At 39.1% G+C, this 13,708-nt stretch overlaps 1 long non-coding RNA gene across 1 annotated transcript; it reads right to left on the reverse strand.

Moving 5' to 3' along the window:
- Positions 1–4,461: 4,461 nt before the first annotated feature.
- On the reverse strand, positions 4,462–11,358 carry LOC139600663 (uncharacterized). The gene is made up of 5 exons (XR_011682632.1): positions 11,187–11,358; positions 10,754–10,900; positions 9,526–9,640; positions 7,488–7,529; positions 4,462–6,500 (listed from the first exon to the last, which is right to left on the reverse strand). It is a non-coding gene; the product is annotated as an uncharacterized lncRNA (long non-coding RNA).
- Positions 11,359–13,708: the final 2,350 nt, after the last annotated feature.

A 13,708-nucleotide genomic window follows, 5' to 3' on the forward strand; every position in this document is an offset into this window, starting at 1 on the left:
AACTCCTCAGGGGTGAGACTACCTTCTGCACTATCTTTATTTTTTTACATTCTATCCCTCCACAAAATACCTGCTTAGGTTTATTTGTGGCTATGCCATTCACAGTCTTGTAGCACATAACTATCCTAAACTTCAAAACTCAACAACTCTAAGACAATAAAGCCTGTTCCTGCTCTCAGGTTTTAGAACTAATTTCTTAAAGTTTATTTGTTTATTCTTTATTGCTTTTACAGTGCTATTTATTTATTTCTTTGCTGTACTCCTTTTGTTACACCAAAAGCATGAAAGATGAGCAAAAACACAACTTGAATTACACCCCATGCAGGGAGGCTACGCAGAGACCTCAGAGCCTCCCCAGGCAAACAGGCACAATGTTATCTCCAAACCCTTTCTCCCTCCAAATATCTGCCCTTCTGCTGGGGGCAAGGCAGCAGAGCAAAGAAGACATTGTTCTGTCCTATCCCATTCCTGGCACCGCAGCCCAGCAGCAGCATGGAAATCTTGGCAGGGAACACTGATGCCAGGGCCACTTGAGCAGTTGCATGGGGCACACAGCCAGAGGCTGCCCAGCTGCTGTTGGAAGGGGCTCCAAGTCACCCTCTCACCTACTGGGCCTCCCTGGCTCCACAAACCACTCACCCAAATGCTGAAAACTGGAGCAATATCAAGGAGACTTCTCCCCATCCACAAGCCCTTCTATTAACTGGTATAGGCTCTGCTTGGTGGGTAACTGCATGATCCAGGCACAGGCTGGATGCTGAACTCATTTAAAGAGGCCTCAGAATCACGTCTGCTACCAGAAATAAAACCAAAACCACTTCAGAGTCAGTATAGTTGTGATTTGTCTGCTCCTAAAGAGAATTACATGAGCATAGGAATTTATTTGTCAGTGGGCAGTCTCAGCTTTGTACTAGACATATGATTTTATATGAAATCCAGATGTCATTTAGAACAGTGTCAAAAGTCAGACTAAAATTAGTATTCACTGAATGAGTTTTTAAAAGAAAAAATATGCCTTGCAGCTTAAAGAAGGAACTGTAAAAATATCTCAGACTCATGTATTTCTCTTAGCAATGTCAATGGGGTACAAATACATAAGTCTAAAGAGACAAGAATGAAAATACTTTCCGTGTTTCTGTTTGGATATGGCTCATAACTTGGGCCATATCCATCAAATTAGGAGTCACAGTACAGATCTATCCACCACTACTCTTTGATTTACATGCACAAAATCTACCTACATGAAAAGTCTTCAAAGGACCAAGATGTTTAGCAAACAAATGAAATTACTTTCAACAGTTTTAGGTTTACCTAGGTAATACCAGAACTCTCTGCACACTAGTCTACTAGTCTCTGTGCACTTCCCTACTAGTAAGTAGGGAAAAAAAGCCCAAAATACTGCTTATTTTGTTTTGAGACAGCCACACCAAAGCTCTACCTTCCACTCTACAGAGTGAGTTCACCTTCATGCCATGCTGTGCCTACCCAAATTGTAGCAGTCACCCACTTTCCCTGAATAAAATGGTGCTTTATTTGTAAAGATGTAAATAAAGCTCTCTTTGTTCATGAAAGATCCCTATTCTTTTCAGCAAAAGGCATGATCTCATCATTCTGATATAATTGTCCCATTAGTTGCATGAAAAGGAACTTTGCATTGCCACAGCTGAGACAGATCACTCTAGCAGGTGAATTTGAGAGTCTAGAGGGATGTTTACAATTTACCTCATCAGCAGGAAGAAGAATATGTGTCATTTAGCTGTTCCCTAAGAGTGAGAAAGAAAGCGAAATCAGCATGGGGCTAGGCTGACATCGAGATGCCATTCAAAGAGTATCCAGACCCAACAATGTCTCAGCCTCATAATAAGCCTTTTACGATCAGTTGGCCCTCAGCTGCACTGCAAACTTCCATTTCAGAAAGGGATTAAGGATATCTTTTAGTCAGGAACATTTCCATTGCACCTTCAGGAACACCCATTTACGTCAATGGTTGGCTTTGATATTTTCTGCTGCATGGTCCTCTTTAAGTTCTGCAAAGACATACTTCATGTAGCTTTTTTATTAATTGCAGGTTTCTGGTTAAAAAATGTTTAGATTTGTAAGCCACAGCAAGGAAATTTTCAGAAAGGAAATATTATTACAGTTTGGGGTTTGTTTTTTTTTATTTTTTTTTTAAGAAGAAAACATTATGGTCATACAACAAATAAATTTCTCTGTTGTAATAGAGACTACTATTCAATACAAATTCTGAGCTAGACTTTTTTCATATCACTCTTCCTTCCAGAGTTCTAAGCAAAGTTAATAAAAGGTGATCAGACACAATAGCTGTATGAAAGAAAAATCCTTTCTTTCAGATGCATCTCAGTAAGTAGTCTCAGCAACTTAACACTCACTCTTGGACTGACACAGTACTTGAGTAGTTTCTAAAACAAACATTGCCAGAGTCAGCTACAATAACCAGTAACATGATGTTACCCTTCAGTGCTTTGAGAGTTTCAATTTATTGAGACTGACAATTGCAGAAGCTTGATGCTGAAATAGCAGTACTGATCTGGGGAAGTGGTGGAGTCACCAACCCTGGATGTGTTTTAAAGAAGACTGGATGTGGCACTTGATTCCATGGTTTAGTTGAGGTGTTAGGGCATGGGTTGGACTCGATGATCTTGAAGATCTCTTCCAACCTTGTGATTCTGTGATCTGGATGCAAGAACGCTGCATTAAGCAGCCAGCATGTTCCATAAGTCCCTCTAGGAAGACTGAAAGTCCTCATAAGAATATGCTGTTCTTGGTGATTAAAGCCAGAAATTCAGGAATGTGGAGTTACAAATTAGACCTAAGCACTACAAGAAGGCAAGACCAAGTCAAACTATCTCCAGTACAGGTCCTTCTACTACTCCCAGTTGGATATAGTGGTGCAGACTGACACCATGCCAGAACAGGTCAACAGACTTTTCACCTTTCCTCCAGCTCATCCTCTCCTGGCCCCAGGATTGCAGTTCCACCCTTGCACTCACATCACTGCTACTTGGATTTCACTTCAAATATCCTGTTTGCCTTTTTTGTTTCAGAGTTTGTGTCTGACCTCACATGTATGGCTGTTTTATTTGCTTAAGACCATGACCTCTTGGATTTTGGGACTGAGTGCAAATACATCATCATCATCTTCAACAGGAAGCTCCATTGAGAAACCATATATGTCTGACCTGCTAGCAATTAGGCCTATCATATTAACATAGAAAATGGACCTGATCCTATCCTCAGATAAACAAGTAAGGAAAATTCTTGGCAAGAGGAACCATAAATTGCCTCCTTAGATATCATTATTTAGATATCTTTTATTTATAAAGTTTAATATCCTGAGATATATAAACTAGGCTGAGCACTGTGGAATTCTTCCTCTGCAGAGAGGAAGTTTGGCCTCCCACACTAATAAGTCCTCAACTCATGCATCTCAATGAACAAATGCTTGAGCAACTCCCACATTACCACATTAACTCAAAAGCATCTTAGGACAACCTTCATGTTAGCATTTCAGCATATATGAATGGGATTCCTGAGAAATCAGGTTTTCAAGAGCTGCAGTGCACTCCAGGGCATTGACAGACCCCCACAGTCTCTGCTGTTGCTCCTGCAGCATTTGTTCCCCATTTTGCTGCAGTTACAGGATGAGAGCATCTGGATTTCAACCCAATTGCATCAAAGAATGGCACTACCCCTGTAGGTGGGCAGATCCTTAGTCAAGCTGACAAAGGCATTCTCATTCTCAGCATCACTGTTCCAAGCTGGCCTGCTTTCCACTCCAGCATGTCTTTTTGACTGGAACAGGCTCTAAGTACCGACACCCTGCTCTAAGTCACATGCCTGTAGAAGGGAGCAGATCAGCAGCATGGGTGGCTCCTGGCTGTGGAAGTGTCAGAAGCAGCTTTTGCAGGGTGAGGGGTGTCTACAAGACCCCCACCCCTACAGCAGATATGCTTGCTTCCACTCAGGTTTTGGAATAACTAATTTATCTCAAGAAACTCCTCCAGCTCAGAAGAGGTTACAACCTCCAGCCGCCTGTCATCACCCTTCTGCTTGAGATTATCTGCTGGAGGGGCTCTTATTACAAATGTTCCACAATCTGTTGCCTTCAAAGAGAACCAAGTTAACTTGAAAAAAAATAAAAAGTCTTTTCAACCTAACTCATTTTGACAGACAAGTTAGAAAATGACAACATGCACAACGAACGGATCTGAGATGATGATAATCACCAGCTGAAAAGATGGTGACAAGCAGCTGAAGGGCAGTTACCTCTTCTGAAAACATAGCAAGATCCAGGCAGTAACTTCTGCCCAAGACTTCATTAAACTACAGTTTTGTCTTCTAAAACACAGCTTACTTTCTATACATTGCTAGACTAAAGAAAAATTAGTTCTCATCTGTGTAGCTAAAGCTAACATCTACTTAATCCACCAACAACCCTCCTGCACCGCCAAGTGTTAAAGTATACAAAGTCTTTTCCCAAAATCTTTTTTTAGTGACCTGTCAACTTCCTTGCCTTCAATGAATCAACATTTTTCTATTTGTCTCATTCTATACCCCACCAAAAAAAAAATGCAAGTTCCATGTTAGTATACAAATTTCTCTTTTATTCTATACTCATATATGCTTTTGCAAGGACACAAATTTCATCTTTCTACTAAAGAGTGGACAAGGAACTTCATGCCATAAAAAAACCACCCATGATAACCTCCTTGCTGAAGCAGTGCAGGAGAATCTCACCTAGACCCTTCCTAAGACAGTAACATCCTACTGCAGCATAGCTGCTTTCATGTCTGGTGATGCCAGTGATTATTCTTCTTGTGAGTAATCCTGCAGTGCTACAGTAGTTCCAGCCTCAGCTCTTCGGGGAGAGGGTTCTGTTTGCTTGGAGTTTGGAGGGGATTTTTTTAAAATTCAAACATCTTTTCATGTTGGCAGCAGTACTGACAAGCCTAACAGACTAGTTCCATACAGGCCACACAGGGATGCCTGGAGCTTTGGCAGTAATTCCTCTGGGGACTCCAGGGGTGATCACAGTGGAGAGGGGTACACAGAAACTATGGAGCCTATGCAAGAAATAGGTAGCATATGCAAGAGGCTTTGAAATAACTTCCTAACATACACCAGCTGCCTAACATGGATTGACTGACCCCAGAAAAAGCTATGCAGTTGTGAAGGAGCAGCAAAGGAGTTTTGGGGAATCAAAAATTTGCCTGCATTAAACGGTTTATACAAGCAAATGGTGAGATTAAGCACCAACTGTTGCTCCAGGTATGCAAGGGCTTTCAATATTTTGTTCATCATTTAATTAACTTGATTTCTAAAAATGCCAAACCCCTTCAACTGTGAGCCTAAAACTTACATGTGGAAATAATGTTTAGTACTCAACTATACAATGGATTGCTAGTCTGTAAATCAACATTATTTCCACATGTAAGTTTTAGGCTCATGGTTTTGTTTCCACAGGTAAGAATCTTTATCTCATGATCTCAGCTTATGTTCACATCCTGTTCGTACACATCTTGCTTTCTGTTTTATCACAAGAACAATAAAGCTCAGACTTTTTACTACCACTTCTGTACTTTCATTTAATTCTTTTAGCTTTTTAATGCTTGTAATATTTATTCAATTTTCAGATATTGTCAACAACCAAGGGGATCAACATTTTCTTTTCTTCTTTTTGACTCCCTAGAGAAAAAGCTAAGGGGCTGGTGAATACACAGTTTTAAAATTTAAACTAAAACCATTAAAAGTTAATGCTGTGAGTCCTTTTCCTCTATGGTTATTCATACCAAATATGCCACATTTACAAAACCATGAAGTACATAAGGTAAGCCTTCAAAAGGCAGGATTTTGTGAGAGCTTCTTAGAGGTAATATCTGTTTAAACCATTAGAGAATGAACTTAAACAGGTCATTAAAGTTTGTTTTGTCAAGTAATCTCTAGATTTCATTAAATGAATCTTTCCTAACAATTTCTTTCCCTGACACTCAGCAATACAATTTAGAAAGGAAAGTGTATTTGTTCAAGAGCAGCTTGCAACAGAACACAAGGTCCAAATATTCTGGAATTTTGAGAAGTCTACTCCACACTGTTGTCTTTATTTACACTGGAAGAGAGAGAAAACTGTGAGAAGCTGTAGCAATATCAAAATGAGAAGGACATTTTAATACTTTGCCTTTGTGCTGAGTGTTTCCTGTAGAGCAAATAAATCAAGAAACGATTCCAATACCAAATACTGCAAAGAAAATGGAAAACCCACAATGCAATACTAAAATTTCCTAAAACCTACCATACAGACTGTAAACAATCCACAGGGTGACACATCATGATTTACCAGAAAGGTGGGTTAAATTACAAGCCTTCATTGTTTTGGCATTGCCCTCTCTTTCTGTGGAGGCCCTGGTCTCCAAACATTGATAGATAGCATCCACAGGAACAAACTGAAGCTCTGAGCTGATTTTCATACAATTGCTGAAAACCTGTAAGATAAAGGTGAAGAACCACTAAAAAACAGATTACTGAGACAGAAAAAAAAAATCTGTAATATGAGGACACAAGATATTTCTTTCTGAATACAGAAATTCCATTTGCCTATCTATCATCCTTTACTATGAACCACCTTTTAAAGACTATTTCTCTCTAGTACTCATGAGTCATTTTCTAGCATCACGTCTTTGGCAGCTTGAAGCATTTTGAAAGTGAAAGCAAATAAAATTGCTTTTAATGCACTCATAAGAGGGTACTTCAGGTTTTTTAAAAGCCATTTTTTCTCTATCTTTTAGCTGCTAGGAGGCTTTAAATGGGACCCCTGTAGGTTTTTGTCTGTAAACCATACGAGAGCATAAAAGCTTGGAAAACTTGCAGAGATTCTGAAGCAGGTTCACACAGCTTCATTGAAACTGTGTGTGGTTTTGAAGCTCACCAGGACTCTACTCACCAGGAACCATTTAAAATTGCCAACTTATGAAGTAGATTTAAAACTCAAAAGATTATGATGAAAACCTAAGACTTATTTTGTAGGCTTCCAGCTTGAAAGAAAAAAAAACTTTCTGTAAATAGGGAGGAATGGGTTTTCATTCTCTAAAGGTTTTGGGGTATTGTTTCTTTGAAAACACATACAGGAGCCTGAAAAGGGGATCAGAATAACCTCTGTAAACACAGCCTGAATTAACCTGCATCAAACTGATTTACCTGTATCAAAAGAATCAAACTGATCAATCCATTATAGCAACATGTGGTGGCTCAACTATCCTGAAAGCACTTGCAGGATAGTTACAATTGAAATGCATCAAATCTTTCCATCTTTGGAGATGACTCTGCTCAACCCACTTTACTATCAATCAGAACAGCCAGCAAGAAAAGAAGGCTTGGAAAATCACCATGAAAATCACCAAAATATCATGAGAAATGAGAAGCTACTTTCATTTATATGAAGAATCAGTCAAAGAAGATGTCATGACTCATACCATTCGCTCTCAATTTTGTATTGTAAGGTTTAGGACTTGGTGCTGTAAAAGAAAATGGAAAAATGTTGGTTTGAATGGCAAGGAAGACATGAAAATTTATCACAATAGAGTCTAATATAGTATTTTCTTCTTTCTGTACCTATACAGTTATCTTTGAAGGCTCTAAAAGCTCTGTGAACAAAGATTGGGTTTTCACTTCAGTCAACCTAGAAACTCTAGCAAGATCCCAAGAAGTTAATGGACAGAAATGAAACTGCTTTTCATGATTTCTGATGGCAAGCAGTACAGTGGAGGATGTTTGCTACTATTTAAATTTGTTGTGGGACTGATTTTTCCACTAGTGATTGCTTTTGGCTTTTATACTTATTACTTATAAATTTTATATTCATTGGTAATAAAGAATATTCAACAGTCCTGTTGATTTCATATTAAACATTCAACACAACAGCAGCTGTGCAGTGCCAAGAAATCAATGTCACTTTTCACTAGGGTCATAAAGAACATGGAGTTGATCATAGAAGCTTATTTTTCCACAGTCACAACCAGTCATGGAATTAATTCCTAACTTGGGAAGGTCTATGCAACAACTCTGCTGCTAATATATAAATACACCAAAAGCTGTTGACATTTTTTTCCTATTTGGCTTGGAATCCATTGGCCCACACCAACTGACCAAAATCTGTAATATATGAGCCCTTGCACAAGAGCAGGAGGAAGTAAAGATCAGCAGTTTGTGAAGCCCTTACACAAGCTGAGGTTTTTAAGAGTTTGCAGAGGTACAAAGGAAAATATTCAAACCTTGAAGAGGATGCCAAAACATTTATCCTTGCCTATTTGGAGGGGACAGGGGTCCTGACCTCAAATGTAGGGACAGGAAGCAAAATACACTGACGAGGTGCTTTAAAGATTGGTGCCAAAGGAAGTTCCAGTGAACACCTTATGTGTACACTTGTAGCAACCTTCAGTGAGGGAAGGGAAGGGAAGGGAAGGGAAGGGAAGGGAAGGGAAGGGAAGGGAAGGGAAGGGAAGGGAAGGGAAGGGAAGGGAAGGGAAGGGAAGGGAAGGGAAGGGAAGGGAAATTTCTTCCTGAAGCTTAAGGGTAAGTAGCAATTCTGAAGCATGGCATCAATACAGCAAAAGTGTAATGTAAACAGATACTCAAGTAGTCTGTTAAAAAAAAAAAAAAGTGAGAGAGAGGAGGGGGAGAGGTACTATTCAAGTACTACTCAAAGAGAGCAAAGTCTGGAAGAGCACAGCCCATGGCTGGCATCTCGGCATTTCTTTTCCACTAGACCAATTTGAAGAAAATCCCTGCAAAGAAGCTTTCATAAGATGGCATTTTTGTGATTCAGTATAGCACCAATATTCCTTTTGAGTTTTATAACTGTTCCTAGAACATTCTTGGCAATGAATTTAAACTTTTTGAAAGAGGTCGCATTTCACTGTAAATGGTTATCTGGTATTCACAACACAAAATAAGCATTTGAATATTTATTGTGAGCACATTGCATTTTAGGGAGAACACACAAAGATTCTTACCACAATTATCTTGTTCCAGCTTTAATATATTAGCTGTCACCTCTTTAATGGATCTTGTGAGAAAGGAAAGTTTCTTTCTTTAACTCTCTTTTCCCCCTGAACGCAATTACCACCTCATTCAGAGCTCTTTGTGTCCACCTAATCTCTCTGATTATGTCTCTGACACCACCACAATACTCCATGACTGACATACCTGACAGCTGTGACTGGTGACAGAGCACTCACAATGCAAACCAGCTCTATGCAGGATGAGTATTACCTACCGCCAGCCTCCCAGAACAAACATGGAAGGAAGGTAGAAGGGGTGGGGGCATTTCACCACCAGCCTAACCCCTGCCGATTCTGCCTCCTTTTAGAGCCAAACAGCATTGACAAGCAGAGCCTCTTTGTACATACCTACCTAATGAACCAATTGTTGGATGAATACAAAAGCACACCCATTAGTATTTTAATTTTTAATTTATAGAGTGGAAAATGCATGTTTGGAGACCTGACTTACAAGCAGGACTTGATGGATCATTTTGTCTCGCTCCAGCCCTTTCATGCTCCTCCGGGTCATAACTCCCAGCTGGTGCTCAACTGTCAGATTGAGGCAGGTGGCTATAGATGAGAGCCTGTGAGGAAAGACATACCTGAAAATGTCATTCCCAGACAACAAACTGCCCCTGGAATCAAGGACAAACCGTCTCAGAATTCAGCATTTTGAGCCATAAAGACATGGATTTGTGTTACGAATAGTTGCCAAGTACAACGGCAGTAATGAATACACTAATCAGGAAAAATATTAGAGTGCTTTATAAAGAGTCTTATACTTTAAAATTCCATGGTTTTCAGTAGTATTTATACTTGAAAAGCTTCAGCTTGTCAGCACTGACTACCTTTTCCCCCCATGGGAAAAAAAAATACCAAAACTTTGAGAATTTTGAGAATAGGGATAAAGCCAATTATTCAGAACAATTTTGTTGCATCTTTCTGAGCTTTTGAGCAGCTCTAGAAATTACATATTCCTAGAATGAGAGAAAAGGTGCAAAAATAAAGAAAAAAAGCATTTTCATGTAGGAAATGTCTAGAGCCAAAAAGTACCACCCAAGCATCCAGTTTGCAAAGACGATCAGATCATATTTACAGAAAATTAATACCAGTGCATTATATCAATCTAATTTTATATCTAAAAACTGCTCATGTAAGACTGTCCTCCAACAATCATGCTGCAAAAATAAGACATCCAGGATCGAAGGATATGCTTAGGAAAGCTTTGTGATCAAACTGTATGTCATTGAAAGCAGAATTTTCATTTTCTATCTTAACCTCCTTATGCTACAAGTTAGGTGTTTATGCTATTAGTATAGATTTAGCACATTGAACTAAGTTTGAAAAGATTTCAGGATCAGTTTTAGCAAATTAATAAAATGTCTAAAGAAAATCCTCTTTTTAATCCACCATGGTCCAGCCTGCAATACTTCTTTATTCTGTACTTGAAGTTACCACTCCACAGGAACCTGTAAGGCAGATTCCACATTACTTGATGTATCAGTGAACTAATGCAGTGATCTAAAGGCTAAAAATCATTACTGCTATAAGAACATTGAGGAAAATCTTTTCTACTGTTAATACCAACTCAAAATTTCAAATGGGAAGCTAGAAACAATATTCTACTTAACTGGCAAATTTGGGGAGAAAATTGGTATGATGCAAACAGTACTACTTTAAAAATTATTAACAATCACCTTTCTTACTGAATATGAGGCATCATGGCAGGCAGGTGGATCCTTCACCCAAATACTTGATGTTTGTCATTCTGACAAAAAGATGTATATTCTTCATTTATGCTATACAATGAAAGCAGTAAGGCATGAACTTCTGTTACCTAGAGGCTTTTTGGAAACAAGGTAGAACAAGACAGCTGTGAGTAAAAGTCAGGATACTCAATTCCAGTACCAGGGACAACTGATCTTATGTCACCTGCCCACTCTCTCACTGACTTCCAAGGACTTTTGTTCCCAGAATGTCTTTTCTCATTTCCAAAGATGCTGCAATATAGCAAGCTAACATGCATAAGATACATAACCTACTAACATAACCTACTAACCTCACAGTGAACTTTGTTACCCCTCAACTCCTCCACAAATCATAGGAGCAAGAACATAACCAGCATCTTACCTGTCAGGCATTCCCACAACAGAAATGCCCAGAGTATTTAGTATTCTATTTCAAAAGACCAGCACTGGCCTCAGAAATTTACTTTATGTATCAAAAAACACTCACAAAATTCTCTTTACTATTTTATGCTTTTATATAATCAAAATAATCTTCTAGACAGCCAGGCCTTGATATGCACCTATACAAGGTTTTCTGAACACTAATTAGTTTCAGATGCCAGGGCAACCATCTCCAAAACACACTGAAGCACGTGTACAGAATGTATTACAACCTCATTTGCAGCCAATGATGTGAAAACTTTACAAAGCTCTTGAATAATTATGATTACTAATATCCCAATTAGGTTGAACAGGTACACAGACATCCTCAGTGCTAGACACTTAATGAATTTTTAAAAATAATTCTTTTCTGAATTTCCTTTCTGACTGGTATTAAAATCAACAAGTAAGATGCCTGTAATTAAAAAGACATAGTTTCAGGTTTGTTTGGGTTTTTTTAAAGTTTGCTGCTTGGGGCATTTGAGTCAATCTTGCCAGTCTGAGACAAAAGATTACAGCCAGCAACATGAGAAAATGGAAAAAATGCTTCAAAGCTGTCAAAGATCAAAATGAGAAAAGAATTATACCTAAAGTTAATTCTGCTTACTTTATTAAAAGTATTACAATCTAAAATCTTAATCAAATCAAATTCTGGATAGAATTGTTCTGTTTTTCTGCAACTCTAAAAGAAGTAGACAGAAATCAGGATTTCTTCACAGTAAGAATCCAAGCAAGATTGTCTTGTCTACAAAAGTTTATTATATAAATAAAGCAACCATGGGAAGAGGAAGCAATCTCGTTTTGGGGAGTAGGAATGGAACCAGTTTGAAGTGACTGCAAAGAAAGTGAAAGTCATTATTGGGAGTGAAACAAGCACAGTGGGCTGCAAACAGGTACCAAAATAATTCACATCATCTGCAAATCAGGATTCCCCTGGATTATGAGGGCAGGTCATTTGCTCATACTTAGATTATTTCACCTGTATATATTTACATATTTATGCACACAAGCATAGTTCACCAGAGTATCCACAGCAGCACATTCTGCATCCTTTCCTTCCCTCACATCCAACCCAGGAGAAAACATAGGAAAAAATGCATAACCATTCTTCCCAATTCTTCTTCTCATCTCAAGAACTCAAGAAAAGCCCATAGCAGAAGCATGAACAGGGTCACAGACAGCAGGCCTAGCACAGGAACAGAACACAAAGACAATTCTGAATTTACACCAAATACTTAATTATCCAAAGTCAGGGCTTCTTATTGTAATTCAAAGGCAGCTTAGTCTTTTTTCCAGCTCTAGAAGAGACTTCCAATTGTGCTTCTAAAACTGATCAGCCACAGGCTTTTGTACACTAAGGTCTTTCTCAAATGAAGCAGCCAAGCCTGTCAAGCTAAGGCAGCAGGCAGAAGATTCCCTCTATTCAAATTCTGTATTCAGAAGTACACAGGCATCCCATCAGTTAAGGAAACATGAAACATCTGGCAGAAAGAGGGCAAAAGGAACATGGTCACAGTATCTCACAGACATGAACTTACATGTTGGGAGAATAAGGAGGTGCCAAGACTTCTCATCTCTAGTTTAATTTCTTTTAATAAATCTGCCCTTCCTGGTTTCCAGATTTCTGAGAAACAGCAGCTTTAGTATACTTGTACTCAACACTGATGGTATGTACCAAAGACAATGCAGAGGGTACTTCAAGTCTTTCCACCTGCTTTTTCACATTTCAATTGTTTTAAAATGCTGCTAAACCAACAACCTCCTACTAAAACAAATTTCACTCACACTCCTACCAACCTGAAGAAGGGAATAATGTACACATGCTATGACAGAACAATGCTGTCAAAAACATGCACTTCTGTCTTAAAGCAACTTTGGCCATACATGCTACAAAAATAAAATAGAAGACAGAGCCAAAGGCTACAAGCAATATGGTATTTGAAAAGTCATGATGGTGAAGTCCCAGGTGACTGAAAAAAGGCAAACATTGCACCCATTTTTAAAGGGTAGAAAGGAGGAGCCCAGGAACTACTGACCCACCAGCCCCACATCTGTGCCTGCAAAAATCATGGAACAGCTCCTCCTAGAAGCTATGCTAGAACACATGGAGGACAGGGAGACAACCCTTCACCAAAGGGAAATCCTGTCTAACCAAGCTGATGGCCTTCTGCATGGAGTGACTACATCAGTGAAAAAGGGAAGGGTTACAAATGTTATCTCGACTCTTTAAAGCCTTTGACACCGTCCTGCACAACATCCTTCTTTCTAAACTGGAGAGAAATGGATTTGATGGGTGGACTGTTAACTGGCTAAGAAATTGCTTGGATGGTCACATCCAGAGGGCACTGATCAATGGCTCAGAGTCCCAATGGGCACCAGTGCCAAGTGCTGTCCCTCAAAATTCCATACTGGGACTAGTGTTATTTAATATCTTCATTAATGATACAGAAGAAGGGATGGAGTGCACCCTCAGCAAGTCTGCAG

Source organism: Agelaius tricolor, unplaced genomic scaffold (assembly GCF_023055355.1).
Source record: "Agelaius tricolor isolate 1412-34295 unplaced genomic scaffold, bAgeTri1.0.p SCAF_2, whole genome shotgun sequence".
Classification (NCBI taxonomy): domain Eukaryota; kingdom Metazoa; phylum Chordata; class Aves; order Passeriformes; family Icteridae; genus Agelaius; species Agelaius tricolor.